The 17,741-nt window shown below is 41.9% G+C and overlaps 1 protein-coding gene across 3 annotated transcripts in view; it reads left to right on the top strand.

Annotated features, from left to right (window-relative positions):
* nlgn1 (neuroligin 1) overlaps window positions 1-17,741 on the top strand; it is a 363,572-nt gene that overhangs the window by 102,961 nt on the left and 242,870 nt on the right. The window lies entirely within an intron of this gene.

The following is a 17,741-nucleotide window of genomic DNA, read 5'->3' as shown; positions in this document are numbered from 1 at the left end:
TTTCACAAAAAAAATTGCAAATAAACAAATTTTGTACATATAATTTGCAGCTACATCTCCAAGGAAAATCTTCAAATAGGTGAATCTGCAAGTACTGAACCTGGAGTAGGCGGCGGTCCTCTGTACTGAAGTTGCCTCTCTAATCTTTAACACTGACCTTAACTGCTGAGCTCTAAGTCTTGTTCTGGATTTCTTTGTTGTTGATGCACTTGTTAGAGTTAGTTTGGTTGACTAACAACTGTTAAATGCTTTCTCAATTGGTAACTAAGGCAACTCTTTTTGTTTTGCTGAGGTCCCAAGGCCTCTAATGGCTTAGCAACCATTTCTAGACTCAGGAATTTAAACTACTATTCCTGAGTCTTTTGGATGAAAGAATTAAGTGTCTCTTTTTGAGATATTTTGACTTACTTACGTGTTCTGTTTGAGAGTCCAACAAATGGACAGCTAATTTAGAATTCATCATCATAAAATCCCAGTCAATTGTCATTTAAAAATTCCATATTTGTATTTATTACTTTGTTATATTAACAGTTAATGATAGACAAAAACAACTAAATATGAGAGAAAGAAAGCAAAACAAATGGAATCTGTAAGGGGGAAATACTTTTTAACATGCCTGTGGGGACAGTGTTGTGGCATATGGCTTCTCTATGTGGAGCCATGCCACAGAATATAACAATTTGTCTCATTTTATCTCTAAGTTTGTCTTTGTGATCAGACTCTCGGAGAAATATGTGCTGCAAGCTGACATGAATAAACCAAAAAGTGCTCCGATTTTGGAATAACTCTTTGAAGACTGACTTTGTCACATTGTTTCTCGACATATTGTTTTGTTTACCCTTCAGCAGTCTGTAAAAACTTCTGCCTCAGTTCTTTCAAAATCTATTTGTGCAGTCAATTACACAGCAACTCTTTACCATGAAGCAGCAGTTTGAGCTTGTTTTCCATGTGAATGCGTGAGTGCCTCGGACTGTTCCATCCTTCCCATTAGACGTGGGACTGTGCATATTCTGTACTCAAAAAAAAATCCTCCACTGAGATTAAATGAGTTTAATTTGTTTTTCATATTCTTTATTTTTACTTTATGGATCTGTCAGATTGCTCCTTAATTATGTTAATACTTTTAAATTGAATCACATTTATAGCAAATTCCAGATAAAAAGTCTGCACACATTATATCTTTAAAAGTCGATAAGTTTTCAACCTGGGCTTCACAGTGGTGCAGTTGGTAATACTGCTGCCTTGCAGCAAGAAGGTCCTGGGTTCGAATCCATGCAGGTCAACGGGTGAGAGGCGGGGTCACCCTGGACAGGTCGCCTGTCTAACGCAGGGCAACACAGAGACAGACAGGATAAACAATCCCAGACCGGGATTTGAACCCAGAACCTTCTTGTTGGTAGGCAGCAGAGCTACCACCTGAGGACCAAAGTCTGTCACAGATAATCTGAGACAATACTAATACATATTTGCAAATCATGGAGTTACCTTCCACAATCTTAAAAATATGAAATATCCCACCATCTCTGCACAAATGAGAATTACTCTCTTCTGAATTTCACATTTATTGGATGACATGCCATGTCTACACACACTCACTGAAAATATTACATGCTGACAAACACTGACTTTTTCCTTTGTTTTAGGATGCATAGATTAACAGAGTAAACTCATGTAAATGTGTAAAGCTACAAATCATTTGAGGTTTATTTATTTTACCACTTTCTGACCCAGTGCCAATCTCAAAAGAGCAGTCAGGAGTGCAAAACACAATCTATGAGAAAGAAAATATATAACATTAAATCACCCAAAATGTGGTGAAGTGTAGGGTGAGAATTAAAAAAACAGCAAGATTGTTGTTGCTATTTTGTATTTTACTTTTGTTGTAAAAAGAAAATAAAAAGTGGCTCCCTCTTGTTAAAATTCTCAATCTGTATCTGTTTTGCAGTCTCCCTTATTACACCTTTGTCCTCTTTCTTGTTAGAATCTCCTTGTTAAAAAAAGGCTTGTGTGCTCCACTTTAAATTGGTAGCACCTCATTCCTCTGCTCGCTCAAAGTGAGCTGCAGAGGAAAGGGAATTAACCAGAAACAATTCAGTGTCTTCTTTTTATCTAAAGTAGGAGATTCTTTTCAGGTTTGTTTAAAAGAAGAGTATGTTAGTACTGTTGGCAAAACTCACCTCAACAAGCTTATGTTATCAAAGAAGAATTAGATTTTGTACTGAAACTGTAAAAAAAACCTGAAATCAAATTAAACTAAAATGTGTGAATGTTCATGGTGCCTTTACTAAAGTTTGAATCAAATCTAAAAAATCGGAAATGTTTCAGGCCTTTTCCTCCCACATTTTCATTTACACTGTCAGTGTCTTGTATTCATTTTCATTTTTGAAATGTCACTTTGTACCTGCAGTGAAATGCACATTGGAACTTTACATGAATGATCAGGAGAAAGTAGTGAGCGGTTGTGTGTTTTTACAAAAAAATAAAATAACAGAAAAGTGTGACGTGTAGACATGCTCAGCACATCAAACGTTGTAATACTGTATCTTCATAAAATTATTCTGAAAACACTGTGTTGTAGAATAACACTGTTATTGAATAATCATTTTAATAAAAGGCAAAATATTTCTTCTTTGGTTTCAACTGATCAGAGTTCTTTTTGAGTTGTATAATGTCTTTCCTCCACGTAGTTCGAGACAAACTGCAAAGTGAACATTTGATGGCTGTCTTTGACATAACCCTCCCATAAACTTCTCCATATATTGTCCCTGGACTGTCTGATGTGTCCCATGGTCTCTAAGAAACCTCTCATACATTTATAAAGCAGGTGGCTTTACACTGGGATTCAGTGACTTAAGGGTGGATACTAATTTGTGAATTCTGCAGGTAAATGATCTTATTTTGGGGTATGAGGGTTAAGGAGTTGAACACAAATACATGCTATATGTGTCAGATCTTCATTAACAAAATAAGTTGAAAATGATCATATTCCTTCAACTTGACAAATATGTTTACTTTGTCTTTGATTATGTCCTAAAATCCCAACAAAAAAAAAAATGTTGCAGTGCAACAAATTGTGGAATTTTTTAAGATGTATCAAAATTTGTTATTAGAAGTTATTACGATAAACGACAACATTGTTGTTTTGATGACATTTTCAAGTAACATCATAGTAAAGAAATTGTAATTCAAGAACACTTTCTCAACGATCAATAAACTTTAAATTCTAATGAGCATTCTAATGACTATAACTGGAAGACATTTTAAATATGCAAAAAAAATAAAAATAAACAAAACAACTGACACAACAAATAAAATTAATTATGAAGTCAGGTTCTGTAAACAAAATTGTCCTTAACAAAGGGCTAGCTGAGACTAAAGCATCAGACTGAAGACTTTTATCAACCAGTTGTTGGTTGAAAGTGAGAAAAGAGGAAAACGATAAATCATGCAAATGAAAAGTATTGAGTATTTTAATTTATAATGCAACTAATTTATTTATTGCTTATTGCAACAGGCCTACCTACCTCTACGTGGATTTGAGCTAAAACAAAATTACCTGTTGACCTGCTGTGTCCCACTTTGTCAGGTTGTTTAAAGACCCCACATATCAGTCTGCAGCCCTAATCCAGCTTTCATAAGCAAAAGGTTTGACTTCAGCCTGCTTTGGTTTTCCTCACTGTTCTGAGTCAAATGTGTTCCAACATCCCAGAGCTTCCCTCTATGATTTACTGAGCTAGAAAGAGCATAGCCAAGGATGGATAGATGAAATATTGATGAAAAGCTAAATGTGTGATTTGTACCATGGCATCAAAGGCATCTGCTTCACTGGTGCAGCAAGAGAGAGAGAGAAAGAGAAAGACAAAGAGAGAGAAAGAGAGAGAGAGAGAGAGAAAGAGAGAGAGAATGGACGGACCAGAGGGTAGAGCGAAAGTAGAGATATACAGTATAGATGTTTCCAAACATATGCAGACAATAGCAAGATGAGATAAATTCAGTAAATGGCAGTCTGATACATCAGATTACGTTGTGGTTGGGAATCTCCTTAATGAAATCAGAAAAATGCTTCCAGTTTAAAGCAGCTAAACTTTGACAGCGGACTGAGATCTGCGTTATTCAAATAAAAATACACCAATCAGCTTACATGTACTGTCAATTTTACAGCATAATAGAAACAGATAGTTGTTGACTTTAGTCAATTAAACATAACAGAATAAAAGCTTCTGCACTCAGGAAAGTTTTAACATTTGGATCACTGGGGCTCATTTTTATTGTCAAGATAAATTCTTTGCACCCTTTATGATTCCCTCCCCCCCAGGCTTTAGAATTTCAATGTGTGTTATTTAAAGTCATATCAAAAGCTTCATCTACACAGATGAATAGATGGCCACATGGGGACCTTCAATTGAACATTTTGAGCTATTTAAGATTGCATTGCCTGCCTGAACCTCTCTGAAGCCAAATGTTTCACTTCCTCCCGGAACATAAACTGTCTCACTCTTAATAGTTAATTTGACTTTCTAAGGTGCATAAAAATGAAAACTTAAATAATTGGTTGGAAATTCTACCACTATCACATAACATATAGCATGGAAGAGAAACATAATATTAACTTAAATTCAAAGAAAGGTTAAGAAAGGTCAGGACAAAGGCATCAGAAGGGTAGAAAATAATGCAAGAAATCACATTGTTCAAATATTTTACAGTCAGGTCATTGATTATTACTGTGACTTGGCGGCTGGGGAGAAGGGAGGATGGAGAGGGCTGAAGACGTATTCTGATTAAAGAGGGACTTCTCTGTGTCTTATCACTTGATAGTTTTCATACCTAAATGTTCTCTTCCAGAGCAGAATATATTCAAAGGCTGATTCACTGAGCTCTGCATATTTCATTGTCATTTTATGTCCTACCTATTGCTGAAAAAGCAGATGTTTTAAATGTGTCCTTGACAAGCATAAGGCACAGTGCTTCCTCTGTTAATTTGGGATGTTGGATGAAAATATGCGGTCAAGTGATGCCATTTGTGCTTCATTAATGTAACCTAAATATCTCATCTAGTTTGACAAAAACACAAAAGAGATTCTGTGTGGGTTTTTACAGAGATCCAGCTCTGAGCCACAACATTATGTCACTGAACATTTTGAAACAAATGTTAAATGTTTAAAACCAATGTTTAATTAACATTCCTGTTTTCCATGGAATATACTGTATATATATATATATATATATATATACTTTATATATATAGTCATTTTGATATTATGAAATAAAGCATATTTGGGGGCTTTTCCAGGATTTAACAGATTTTATAAATGAAATTGAAAATGCAACAGTTCAGTAAGCTCAGCGATGACTTTACTCACTTTATTCATGGGCAATTTTTAATAAAACTGATAAAAAAATAAGAGACAGAGAGAGGCTAGTGTTTTTTTTTCTTCTTTTTTTATGATATTGCTTTAGGTATGTGGCCTAAATTAGTGAGACTAAAATTAAAACTGAGTTAGGAGTTTAAAACATGGTGAAATTATAATTAGTCATTGGTGTTCATCAAACCACTTCCATCTTCGATGACATAGCCATTTTGCTGCTCTGAGTGCTTGTTGCAGTGGAAAATAGTGCTGGGCAAACATTAAGCCCATTAGTAACAAAGTCTCCAACTCAAACGAGTCATGCGTCAAAGCTGATGGCCTTTGAAAATAGTCTAAGCAAAACTTGATCTCAGATGTTGTAGTTTATGAGTCAGACTTGTGAAGATTCCTTTTATTTATATGATCATAGCAGTAAGAACTTGACTCCTAGTAACTGATGTCACATTTCTGATGTGGTCAGGTCTACATGCTTACATCTCTAGTCCAATTTGCACTGCTATTTTCTAAATTCAGCAACTCTTGCTAATTCCATTTCAGTTTAAGTTTAGTTTATACAACCAATTCACCTTTGAGGCACTTTACAAAAGAAATCATTTCAATTCAATCACACATAGATTCAATTTGATCTTAGTTACATTAAGGTCAGTTGATTATTCATATTAGTTTAAAAAGTTTATATAAAAAAAAAAAAACAATCAGATTGCATCTAGTCATTGACTTGCAACATTCACTCTTCCTAGACAAGGGCAAAGCAACAGCAGACAAACTCTGGCATTGAGTTGTTGACCTTACAAAAAAAATCCCTCATACAGAGCCTACATGTAACAACAGTGGAGAGGAAAATCTCCCCTTTAACATGAAGAAGCCTCCAGCAGAACCAGAACCTGGCTCAATGCAGACGGCCATCTGCCATGACCGACTGCAACGATACAAAAAGAAACAGATGAACTGACATAGAAGTACTTTCCATGTATGTTAATGAAAAGTAAAAGGTTAATAGCAGGAGATGGAGAATGATTCATTGTTGGCAGCATTATCTCAACCAATGCCCCTGTCCAGGAAAGAATCACAGCCAAACAGAATGCCAAATTAGATGTAGCTTCTATGGAGAGATAACAAAAATGGGGAGACAAACCTTTTTAAATCAGTGTGATGAATTGCAGAAGCAAAACTTGTCATTCTCAATGTCAGGATTTTGATTTGTGACCTTATTCAAATAGGCCTAACAACTAATTAAATCAGTTGTTATAATGATCAATATAAAGAACCACACTCTGTATCCTGAGGTTATCTGGCTCCCTTTGAAAGCAAACACTTGCCAAAGTATCACCATATCCTTCAAACAGGAATGGATCCGACCAACTGAACTTCCAACAATTGCATAGTTTTCTGGTAAATTCTTGTGACAGAGAGTTGTTGCTGCAGGCAAATATTGTAGTGGACATTCCACGTCACAGAAAGTGAAATAAATCTGAGCTCTTTCTCTGTCAGATCGTAAACAACCCAAACGTGCGTACAAGGAAGGATGAGAGCATTCCTCTCCTGGATATTTTCCTCTGTGACTAATTTTAGAAATGCCAATGAAAAAAACATGCCAGTATCAGAACATAAAGTACAGATTTCATATTGTTTGCTTTACTTTCACTTGCTATTTCTTTCTCTACCCTTCCGCCCTTCACTAACTTTTCTTTTATCCCAGTCGAATGCAAATGTAGCCAGAAGGGTCTTTGAAATTGAAATGATGTGAAAATAGAATTGCAATGGCAAATGAGCTGTTTTTGCTGGTACCGTTGGGGCCAACCAAGCCCCTTTGAACGTGCCTCTCCCACTGCAAGAAGGCCTTGTTCTGGGCCCTAGTCTCACTGGCACTCCCCTCCCCTGTTTTTAAGCATCAGCTCCCAGTGCAGGAGAAATCAAGCTGAAGCTGGATTGGAGGTTTAGTTCTCACGTGTGTGCATTTGCACATTTTCACCCAGACATCTTGCTATAAGCAGAAATGTCAACACTCACACAAACTCAGGTCGTGTTCCAGATTTCATAAATATATAGGTGAGAAATCCCAGAAGATATTTACTTTGCAAATTTGAATCAGAATCAAACCAAGGGACTGGTTTAAAGTGCCAACCTGTGGATGGGGGAGCATGCCTTTGTCACAGTGATTAGGGTTGCTTTTCAGCAAAGTTTGGCAATGTATGATATGAAGCTAATAGGGTTACCCTGTTTTTATTCACAGAAGCTCATTGCAAGACAACCCAAAGCTAGATATTAGGAGTTTAATGGGCCAAGCATGGTACAGGAATTTTGGTTTCATCCATGTGTTCTTGGGTGGATGAAACCTCACAAGTGGATTACTTCAGATTTAAGGACTGTGGAATTTTCCACTTCCAAGCTGAACCAGGACAAGATGCCTCTGGCCGACTCTGAGGACATGAGCAATATTATACAGTTGGTAGAAATAAAGATTCATGATCCAGCGAGGAATATCAAGATCAACCCAGGTTCAACTCTACTAATGACTCAAAACAATGATCAGCACAGTATTATACAAAGACTTCAGTGTTCGCAAATTAAGCAACTCTAGGTAAATATTGAGATAAGTGCTGGTTATTTTGGATATTGAACTCTTCTTCAACACAACGGAGAGGTCGCATTCACCTCACCAAACAGCTCACCCTGAAACTCTGGGAGTTAAGCCGAAGAAAGGTCTGACACTTCAAATTTGACGAGACAACTAAAAGGAAGAACCCCTCACTTAGATGAATTATCGTCTCTAGCTTTGAGCCAAAATATCCCCCCATCATCGACATTTGCTACCACATTCAACTTCACACCCGCTGCACCAAACAAAAATAAACCACTAGCTGAAACTGAAATATTTCCACTGGCCTCACTAGTGACCAGCCTAAGCCATAGCACATTCTGACTTAATGAAAGATTCTCTGCATTGGAGATGTGACTGTTGCTTCTGCACTTTCTGGAAGCAACAGAGGTTACACTGCTGAAGCTGAAGATCCTGTAATCGCAGAGAACTGAAGTGTATCCAGGCAGAAAGACTCCAAAAATTACAGGCAGACAGAACAGGCAGTGCAGCCAGTATCATTTAAAACAAAGTGGTAAGGGAAGGCTTTGAATATATTCTTGGAAAAGACCACTAAGTGCTGTCCTTTTGGCAAAACAAGGTAATACCAAGTGTTTACTGCAGGGTTGACAATAAGAGAGGCTGTCTTGAAAAAATATACATTTCCCACCAAATTTCCATCCATCTTCTTACTCCCTTGTACCTAGTGGAGTTGGGAGGGGTGCTGGTGCCTATCTTCTTCGAATGTTTCGGGTGAGAGGAGGGGTAGAGCCTGGACAGGTCGCTACTCTGTCGCAGGGCAACACAGAGACAGATGACCATACATACACACACTTTAGAAAGACCAATTAACCCGACAGTCATATTTTTGGACTGTGGGAGGAAGCCGTAGTACCTGGAGAGAACCCACACATGCACAGGGAGAACATGCAGACAGATTCCAGGCCAGGAATCGAACCCAGGCAACAGCGCTATCAACTGCGCCACTGTGCAGCCCTCCCACCAAATTTGTGTAGTAAAACTCAACATTTCTCAATTTTAGAAGTACATGATGGGTATGTGAAGCTACAATAATGAGGAATTCAGATCAAAGCATTGCAGTTGTACTTTAAATAGACCCTAATTAAATTATTTGCATGTGAAGAGGAAGGATTTAAAAGCATGATATGTCCACTTTAAGGGTTTTTAAAAATCATTACCATTTATGTCAGAAATTAGTAGCATACACGGAAAACATAGCTTTTCATACAAAGACCTTAATCAAGTAAACAACAGCTGTTAAGATGAATGTGTAATCAGGTCCAAATTTCATTTTGATAACAAATTAGAGGAAATGAGCCTGAAGGACAGAAAGAGTTGAACAGATTGGATTAGATGCGAAATGTGGAGTGATATAACTGAATGGCAGCAATTGTTGTTTGTTAATGCAAACACCTGTGTGTTTTTTTTAGCCCACATGTAGGTCCACGTCTAAACCAGGAAGCATCTGAAAATAAAAGAAAAAGATGTGACCTCCAATGACCTCGCAGTCAGTGGATGGATGTAAATGGAAGAGCAGCAGTCCCTGTGCTTCTGCTGCTGCTCCAGGATTACTTCTTGGCCCTATTCCCAGAATGGAAATCCCCCTCAGCCTTAATGGACATTTCATTTAATAATCAGTGATTGATCACTGCTGCTAATGATGTATAAGCAGTAAGATTCTAGAATGAAGAATATTTGCAGTCAATAATTGGAAAATGTAGGGCACAGCAGAAAGACAGGCAACAATGTCGCCAATAGCAGCACGTCTCTTTAACTCTCCACTTGTCAATATGGCATCACTTTATTTGCCAGGGGCAATTAGCACTGTGGAGTCATGTTGTTGAGTCACATCAACCTCACGGAGCTAATTAGACACACTTGACCTTTTCGGCATGAGGATAATTTTAGTGATGGTACTTCACTCAAAGCTTTAAAATCAGGGGACATTTTACCTCTTAATTCTGAGTTCAGTTTGTTTTGTTGAGTGAGAAAATATTCGATCCAGAATTGAGGTCTGAATGCCTAAAAAGGGGTGTGAATATTTTTCTATGTTCCATTTTAAAAGGACAGCAGTATGTGACTCTGTGGTTTAGATAGGGCAGGACATCAGCAGATAACCTTGCACTCAGGTGATTTCCATTCCACTCATCATGAGACTACCAGCACCATTTGGCTGGACTTCTGTTGAATAAGGTCAGTCACTTTAAAGGTATTGGATATTTAATTGTCATTATTTTGTACAAATTAGTTTTTACTTTGAGATGAGAGAGTTTTTGTTCTTAATTTTTATGTCAAAAAGTCAAATGTTGTTGATCATCACTGATTTGTAATAGCAATGAAAAGAGTAAAGCCTTCAACGAGAGGAATCCATTTTATAGACAGTCTAGTTGTTGCAAATAGGACATATGTTTTTAACACGTGTTTTTGGAACTTTAGAACTTATGAAAAAAATTAATCAGTAACAATCAGTTTTGCAATTATTATTATTTTATTATATTATTAATTCTTATTAACTGATTATAATAATAATTATAATCAATTTATTATAATTATTAACTGATAATAATTATCAGTTAATACTTGATAATTATTAATTGATAATTATCTTTATTTTGTAAGATAAAGATAACATCTTTGTCTTTATCTTACAAGATAAAGATATAATCTTTATCATAACAATAAAGATAAAAGGTTATCTTTTATTGTGCAATAAAAGATTATCTTCTGCAACTGCAACATATTGAATATAAATTCTTAAATATCTTGTGACAGTTCAGATTACCCACCCTTTTTGGAGTCCTTAGAGGGGGTACTGGAGAGTGCTCCTCCTGGGGACTCCCTTGTTCTGCTGGGGGACTTCAACGCTCACGTGGGCAACGACAGTGAGACCTGGAGGGGCGTGGTTGGGAGGAACGGCCCGCCCGACCTGAACTCGAGCGGTGTTCTGTTGCTGGACTTCTGTGCTCGCCATGGATTGTCCATAACGAACACCATGTTCAAGCATAAGGGTGTCCATATGTGCACTTGGCACCAGGACACCCTAGGCCGCAGTTCGATGATCGACTTTGTCATCGTTTCATCGGATCTGCGGCCATATGTCTTGGACACTCGGGTGAAGAGAGGTGCGGAGCTGTCCACTGACCACTACCTGGTGGTGAGTTGGCTCCGGTGGTGGGGGCGAAAGCCGGTCAGACCTGGCAGGCCCAAACGTGTTGTGAGGGTCTGCTGGGAACGTCTGGCGGAATCCCCTGTGAGACGGAGCTTTAACTCCCATCTCCGGCAAAACTTCGAACACGTCCAGGGGGAGGTAGGGGACATGGAGTCTGAGTGGACCGTGTTCCGTGCCTCCATTGTCGAGGCGGCCGATCGGAGCTGTGGCCGCAAGGTTGTCGGTGCCTGTCGCGGCGGCAACCCTCGAACCCGTTGGTGGACACCTTCGGTGAGGGATGCCGTCAGGCTGAAGAAGGAGTCCTATCGGGCCTTTTTGGCCTGTGGGACTCCGGAAGCAGCTGATGGGTACCGGCGGGCGAAGCGGCATGCGGCTCGGGCGGTTGCTGAGGCAAAAACTCGGGCGTGGGAGGAGTTTGGAGAGGCCATGGAGAAAGACTTCCGCACGGCTTCGAGGCGATTCTGGTCCACCATCCGGCGTCTCAGGGGGGGGAAGCGGTGCAGCACCAACACTGTTTATAGTGGGGATGGTGTGCCGCTGACCTCTACTCGGGACGTTGTGGGCCGGTGGGCAGAGTACTTCGAAGACCTCCTCAATCCCACCAACATGCCTTCCACTGAGGAAGCGGAGCCTGGGGACTCTGGGTTGGGCTCTCCAATCTCTGGGGGCGAGGTCGCCGAGGTGGTTAAGAAGCTCCTCGGTGGCAGGGCCCCGGGGGTGGATGAGATCCGCCCGGAGTTCCTTAAGGCTCTGGATGTTGTAGGGTTGTGTTGGTTGACGCGACTCTGCAATATCGCATGGACATCGGGGGCAGCTCCCCTGGATTGGCAGACTGGGGTGGTGGTCCCCCTGTTCAAAAAGGGGGACCGGAGGGTGTGCTCCAATTATAGAGGGGTCACACTCTTAAGCCTCCCTGGCAAGGTCTATTCAGGGGTCCTGGAGAGGAGGGTCCGTCGGATAGTCGAACCTCGGATTCAGGAAGAGCAGTGTGGTTTTCGTCCTGGTCGTGGAACACTGGACCAGCTCTACACCCTCAGCAGGGTCCTGGAGGGTGCATGGGAGTTTGCCCAACCAGTCTACATGTGTTTTGTGGACTTGGAGAAGGCGTTCGACCGTGTCCCTCGGGGAGCCCTGTGGGGGGTTCTCCGGGAGTATGGGGTACCGGGCCCTTTGATACGGGCTGTCAGGTCCCTGTATGACCGGTGTCAGAGTCTGGTCCGCATTGCCGGCAGTAAGTCGGGCTCGTTTGCAGTGAGAGTTGGACTCCGCCAGGGCTGCCCTTTGTCACCGATTCTGTCCATCACTTTCATGGACAGAATTTCTAGGCGCAGCCAAGGTGTTGAGGGGATCCGATTTGGTGGCCTTAGGATCTCATCTCTGCTCTTCGCAGACGATGTGGTCCTTTTGGCTTCATCAGATCGTGATCTGCAGCTCTCGCTGGATCGGTTCGCAGCCGAGTGTGAAGCGGCCGGGATGGGGATCAGTGCCTCCAAATCCGAGGCCATGGTCTTGAGCCGGAAAAGGGTAGAGTGCCTTCTCCGGGTCAGGGGGGGTGTCCTGCCCCAAGTGGAGGAGTTTAAGTATCTCGGGATCTTGTTCACGAATGGGGGAAGAAGGGAGCGGGAGATCGACAGGCGGATTGGCGCAGCGTCTGCTGTCAAGCGGGCGCTGTACCGGTCCGTCGTGGTGAAGAGAGAGCTGAGCCAAAAAGCGAAGCTCTCGATTTACCGGTCGATCTACGTTCCCACCCTCATCTATGGTCATGAGCTTTGGGTCATGACCGAAAGAACGAGATCGCGGATACAAGCGGCCGAAATGGGTTTTCTCCGTAGGGTGGCTGGGCTCTCCCTTAGAGATAGGGTGAGAAGCTCAGTCATCCGGGAGGGACTCAGAGTAGAGCCGCTGCTCCTTCACATCGAGAGGAGCCAGTTGAGGTGGCTTGGGCATCTGGTCAGGATGCCTCCTGGACGCCTCCCTGGTGAGGTGTTCCGGGCACGTCCCACCGGGAGGAGGCCCCGGGGAAGACCCAGGACACCCTGGAGAGACTATGTCTCTCGGCTGGCCTGGGAACGCCTCGGGATACCCCCGGAAGAGCTGGAAGAAGTGGCCGGGGAGAGGAAAGTCTGGGCCTCCCTTCTGAAGCTGCTACCCCCGCAACCCGACCTCGGATAAGCGGAAGAAGATGGATGGATGGATGGATGGATGGATGGAAATATCTTGTAAACAAGATGTACAAATATGAACTCTGGTATATTTCTCATCATACCCAGTTGCACATTTCTTCTAATCTGAGTATGCTATTGTAGTGTTCTCATCAAAAGTGTAACAACTCCGACTAAACACCAAGGTAAACCACAGCAAATTGATGAGAGGGAGACGTGTAGCAAGATTGAACATTTACTGTCGACTTCCACGTATCATAAGCTGGGTGAAAACTGTAAACAGAACAAACAATACAAACTTAGTTATGTGTCCGAAGAAACTTACAGTACATACATAAACTCTGCAGTTATATGCAATCCACTATGAATGGTTAAACAAGAATATCCGCCGCCATAACTAAACATTAACATCTTCGTAAAATAATATCTGATACATCTTACACAACTTGTATGTTATCAGAAAATAACACTTTCAGCATTGCTTCGCCTTAATTTCTCGCGGATGGCACAGGATTAAATGCTGAAGACACAACACATTCAGCCATGCTTGCTGCAGCTCACGGAGAAAACCGGAAATTACCAAACAGGAAGTCCGTGGCAGACAACACAGTAATTCTTCAAAATAAAAGCCTTCGCACTTATTGCGATTACAAATAACTTACAATGGCATTAACACAATAACCATAAACTATTAACGAAAAATGCTGTCAAAGCAGCACACTCCCCGTCTGACCTCTGTGAGGTCACTGTGTCGTAGGATCATCAAACATTAGTCCATAGGTCATTCATTAGGCAGAAGCAAAACAACTTCTGTGATAGGTCTAACATATGATTTTGGGTTGCCTTGCTCTGCTGTTGTGACCTCGACCTTTCTTACATATCCATCTTGTCCTGGGAATGTGGCAGTGATCCTTGCCAGTGGCCAACAGTTGCGAGGAACCTGCTTGTCTTTCAGAAGAACTAAGTCACCTATTTCTAGGTTTCTTTTGGGTACTGTCCATTTTGAACGTTGTTGTAAAGATGGCAGGTACTCTCGTCTCCAACGAGTCCAAAAGTGATTTGCCAATGCTTGTACTTGCCTCCACTGCCTTGTAAGCAAGTCTTTATCAGGAAAATTTCCAGGAGGTGGTGGGACTCCAACCTTTTGAGTAAGAAGCATTGCAGGTGACAGGATGAAAGGATTTCCTGGATCTGTAGAAACAGGCATTAAGGGACGGGCATTGATAATGGCAGTAACTTCCGACATTAGAGTACACAGGACTTCGTGAGTCAAGGAGATGTTTTGCTGGAGTAGCATAGCATCCAAAATCCTCCTTGCCACGCCAATCATCCGCTCCCATGAACCCCCCATGTGAGAGGCATGAGGCGGGTTGAATTCCCAGACACATTCCTGATCGGTGAGGTACTTCTGCATTCTTGTGTCCATCTGTAGCTCTTTGCAAGCCCCAATAAAGTTTGTGCCACAATCAGATCTGAGCTGTTTGGCTGGTCCTCTTAATGCAAAAAACCGTCTCAAAGCATTAATGCAGCTAGATGTGTCCAGAGATTCTATTAGTTCAATGTGGACTGCTCTTGATGTCATGCAGCTGAAAAGAATTGCCCATCGTTTTGACTCTGAGTGCCCTCCTCGAGTGCGCCTTGCCGTCACAGACCAGGGCCCAAAAACATCCACGCCCACATAGGTAAAAGGAGGACATACTTTAAGTCGCTCCAGTGGCAAATCTGCCATCTGTTGTTCTTCCATTTTTCCACGTAGTTTACGACAAGTTATACACTTATGGATAAGTGATTTTACCAGAGACTTGCCTCCTAATATCCACAAGCCTCCTGCTCTTATGGCTCCTTCAGTCAGGTGACGACCTTGGTGTTGAACCTGCTCATGGTAATGTCTTGTTAGAAGGAGTGATACATGATCATCCCTAGGTAGGACTACGGGATTCTTTTCGGCAGGTGTCAGATCAGAGTACTTCAGCCTGCCTCCAACACAAATCAGGTCATCTTCTAAGATTGGTCTTAGCTTTGTAAAGGAAAATGATTTTTTAAGTGCTAAAATACTTACAACATGTGTAAAGGAATATTAAGCATTTTTATTGGAAAAACAGGCTTTGTGTGACCCTTTGAGATGGCCCAAGGAGACAAGCAGACGCCTTCCACTGTCTGCTGAAAGAGCACACAAGGGCCATAAATTAGCATCTCCATGGAAACGGCAGCTGGAATGTGGGACGTCAAAACTCCAGGGGAGTCTGCGAGATTTATCTCAGGACTTCGGTGCCGGGGACAGTCGTACCCAGTACCTCTGAGATTAAGTGTTCTTCCCCTTCTGGCTTGACGGAGACCAGACGCCCGTTCGAGTTTGGGTGTAAAGGGGAAAAACGTCTCAGGTTTTTCTGGGGCCGAAAACAGGTCTCTGATTGGTTGAACAACGGAACGCCTTCGTTGCATAGATTAAAATACGGAAACACCCCTTTTGTTTAAAACGAAGTGTAAAGAGAGAGAGAGAGAGAGTTTTTGCCATCTTTTTTCTCTCCACGTTGGGCGCCTTTGTCTGTCTGTGTGTTTCGTGTTTGTTTTTTGTCTCTCCTTGTGTGTTGTTATTTTATGAGAAATGCATATCTCTGTATCTCTGCAGCTTTGTTGTTCATTGCTTTGTATGAATTAAACTCTGTGATCTGTGACGTCAACACGCCTTGTTAGTTTCGTTTTACAGCTGGCCCGCTCGCCGAGAAGAACCCGGCTGTGTTGAGGAAGAGCCGAGCCAAACATTTTGTTCAAAGTTTTAAATACATTTTTCCTCAATAGCTTCTGCAAAGGGCTATTTCCTGACACGGTTTTCTTAGCCAGTAGAGCTGACCTTTCTTTTGCAAAAGCTGTTTGCACTGCTTTTAGGATGGCTTTTTTAGCTTGAGATATCTCTTCAGCAGAGCGGGGTAAGTTGCATTTGTGCCAACCTACACACTCAGTCTTGTGGTTGGAACGCTTGAAGGATTTCACCATGTGGATCAAATATGCAACTCCTCTCAACAGGGAGCTAAAAGATGAAAACCGTTTGAAGCGATCTGTAGAAAGAGTAGCGTTTTCTATAACAGTAGAACAGGTCTGAACTTGTGGTCTGATTTCAATGTCCTTTTCTGGCTCAATCAGTTCAAACCTCTGACCTGTACACTGTTTGCCTTCAGGTGATTGATAGAGAAAAGAGGGTCCAGTGAACCACGAAGTCTGTGCTAGCTGGGATGGAGGCACAGACCGTGAGGCATGGTCAGCTGGGTTCTCGTCTGTGCACACGTAGTTCCACTGAGTTGGCCTTGAAGATTGGTGAATGCACATCACTCTATTGTGGACATAGACATAGAACCGCCTCGACTCATTGCATATGTAGCCAAGGACCACTTTGCTGTCAGTATAGAACTTGACTTCATCTATTTTCACATCCAACTCTTCTTGAATGAGATCTGCCATTTCTACTGCCAAGACCGCAGCACACAGTTCTAGCCTGGGGATTGTAGGCTCAGACTGAGGGGCAAGCTTAGCCTTGGCCATAACAAAACCCATCTCAGTTTGTCCTTCTTCTTGAACTGTTCTCAGGTAGGCTACAGCCCCAATGGCCTTATTTGATGCATCTGAGAACACATGCAATTCAGTATTTACAGCTGTACTGAGTGAGGTCTGCGTGTACATCCGGGGAACATGAAGCTGCTTCAGGTCTTGAAGTGAATCCCTCCAGGATTCCCATTTTAGACGCTTTTCTTCTGGTAGTGGGCTATCCCATTCATTCGGTTCAGTTGCTAGTTCCCTCAGAAGAGCCCTTCCATAGATGGTGACAGGGGCTAGTAACCCCAAGGGGTCAAAAATACTGTTAACAGTAGAGAGAACTCCCCGACGAATGAACGGCTTGCTTGTAGTAGATGCTGAGAAAGTGAACATGTCAGTCGTAATCTCCCAAAGAAGACCCAAGCTGCGCTGAGTGGGTGTAGCTTCTTGTTCAAGATCGAGATCCTTGGTCCTTGGAGCACGGTCCTCTGGCGGAAAAGCTTCTGTGACTGACTGACTGTTCGACACAAACTTGTGTAGACGGATGTTTGACTCAACCAGTGAGTTTTTCGTCCGGTGCAGGAGGTCAATTGCATCAGCCTCAGATGGTACTGACATTAAACCGTCATCCACATAAAAATGCCTTTCTACAAAGTTGATGGTATCAGCACCGAACCTCTGCGCTCCCTCTTTCAATGGTGGAGCTAACTCTGCATGTCCATTGGTGAATATTTTCTCCATAAAGGTCACATACTGGTTCTGCATCTCAGGTTTCCGTTCAAGAGTTCGCTGCAGAGATACAAACCGTTTGACTGCCTGCTCTTTATTATTAGGTAGTCGTTGTCGTGGTTCCCTGAATGGGAGTGGGGCAACCCAGTTGTTGCTTTCGTCTTTGTAAACGTTCTTGTCCATTATAT

Source organism: Xiphophorus couchianus, chromosome 9, assembly GCF_001444195.1.
Source record: "Xiphophorus couchianus chromosome 9, X_couchianus-1.0, whole genome shotgun sequence".
Classification (NCBI taxonomy): domain Eukaryota; kingdom Metazoa; phylum Chordata; class Actinopteri; order Cyprinodontiformes; family Poeciliidae; genus Xiphophorus; species Xiphophorus couchianus.
The sequence above is the reverse complement of the archived record's forward strand: the minus strand, read 5'-3'. Positions and strand labels throughout refer to the sequence as shown.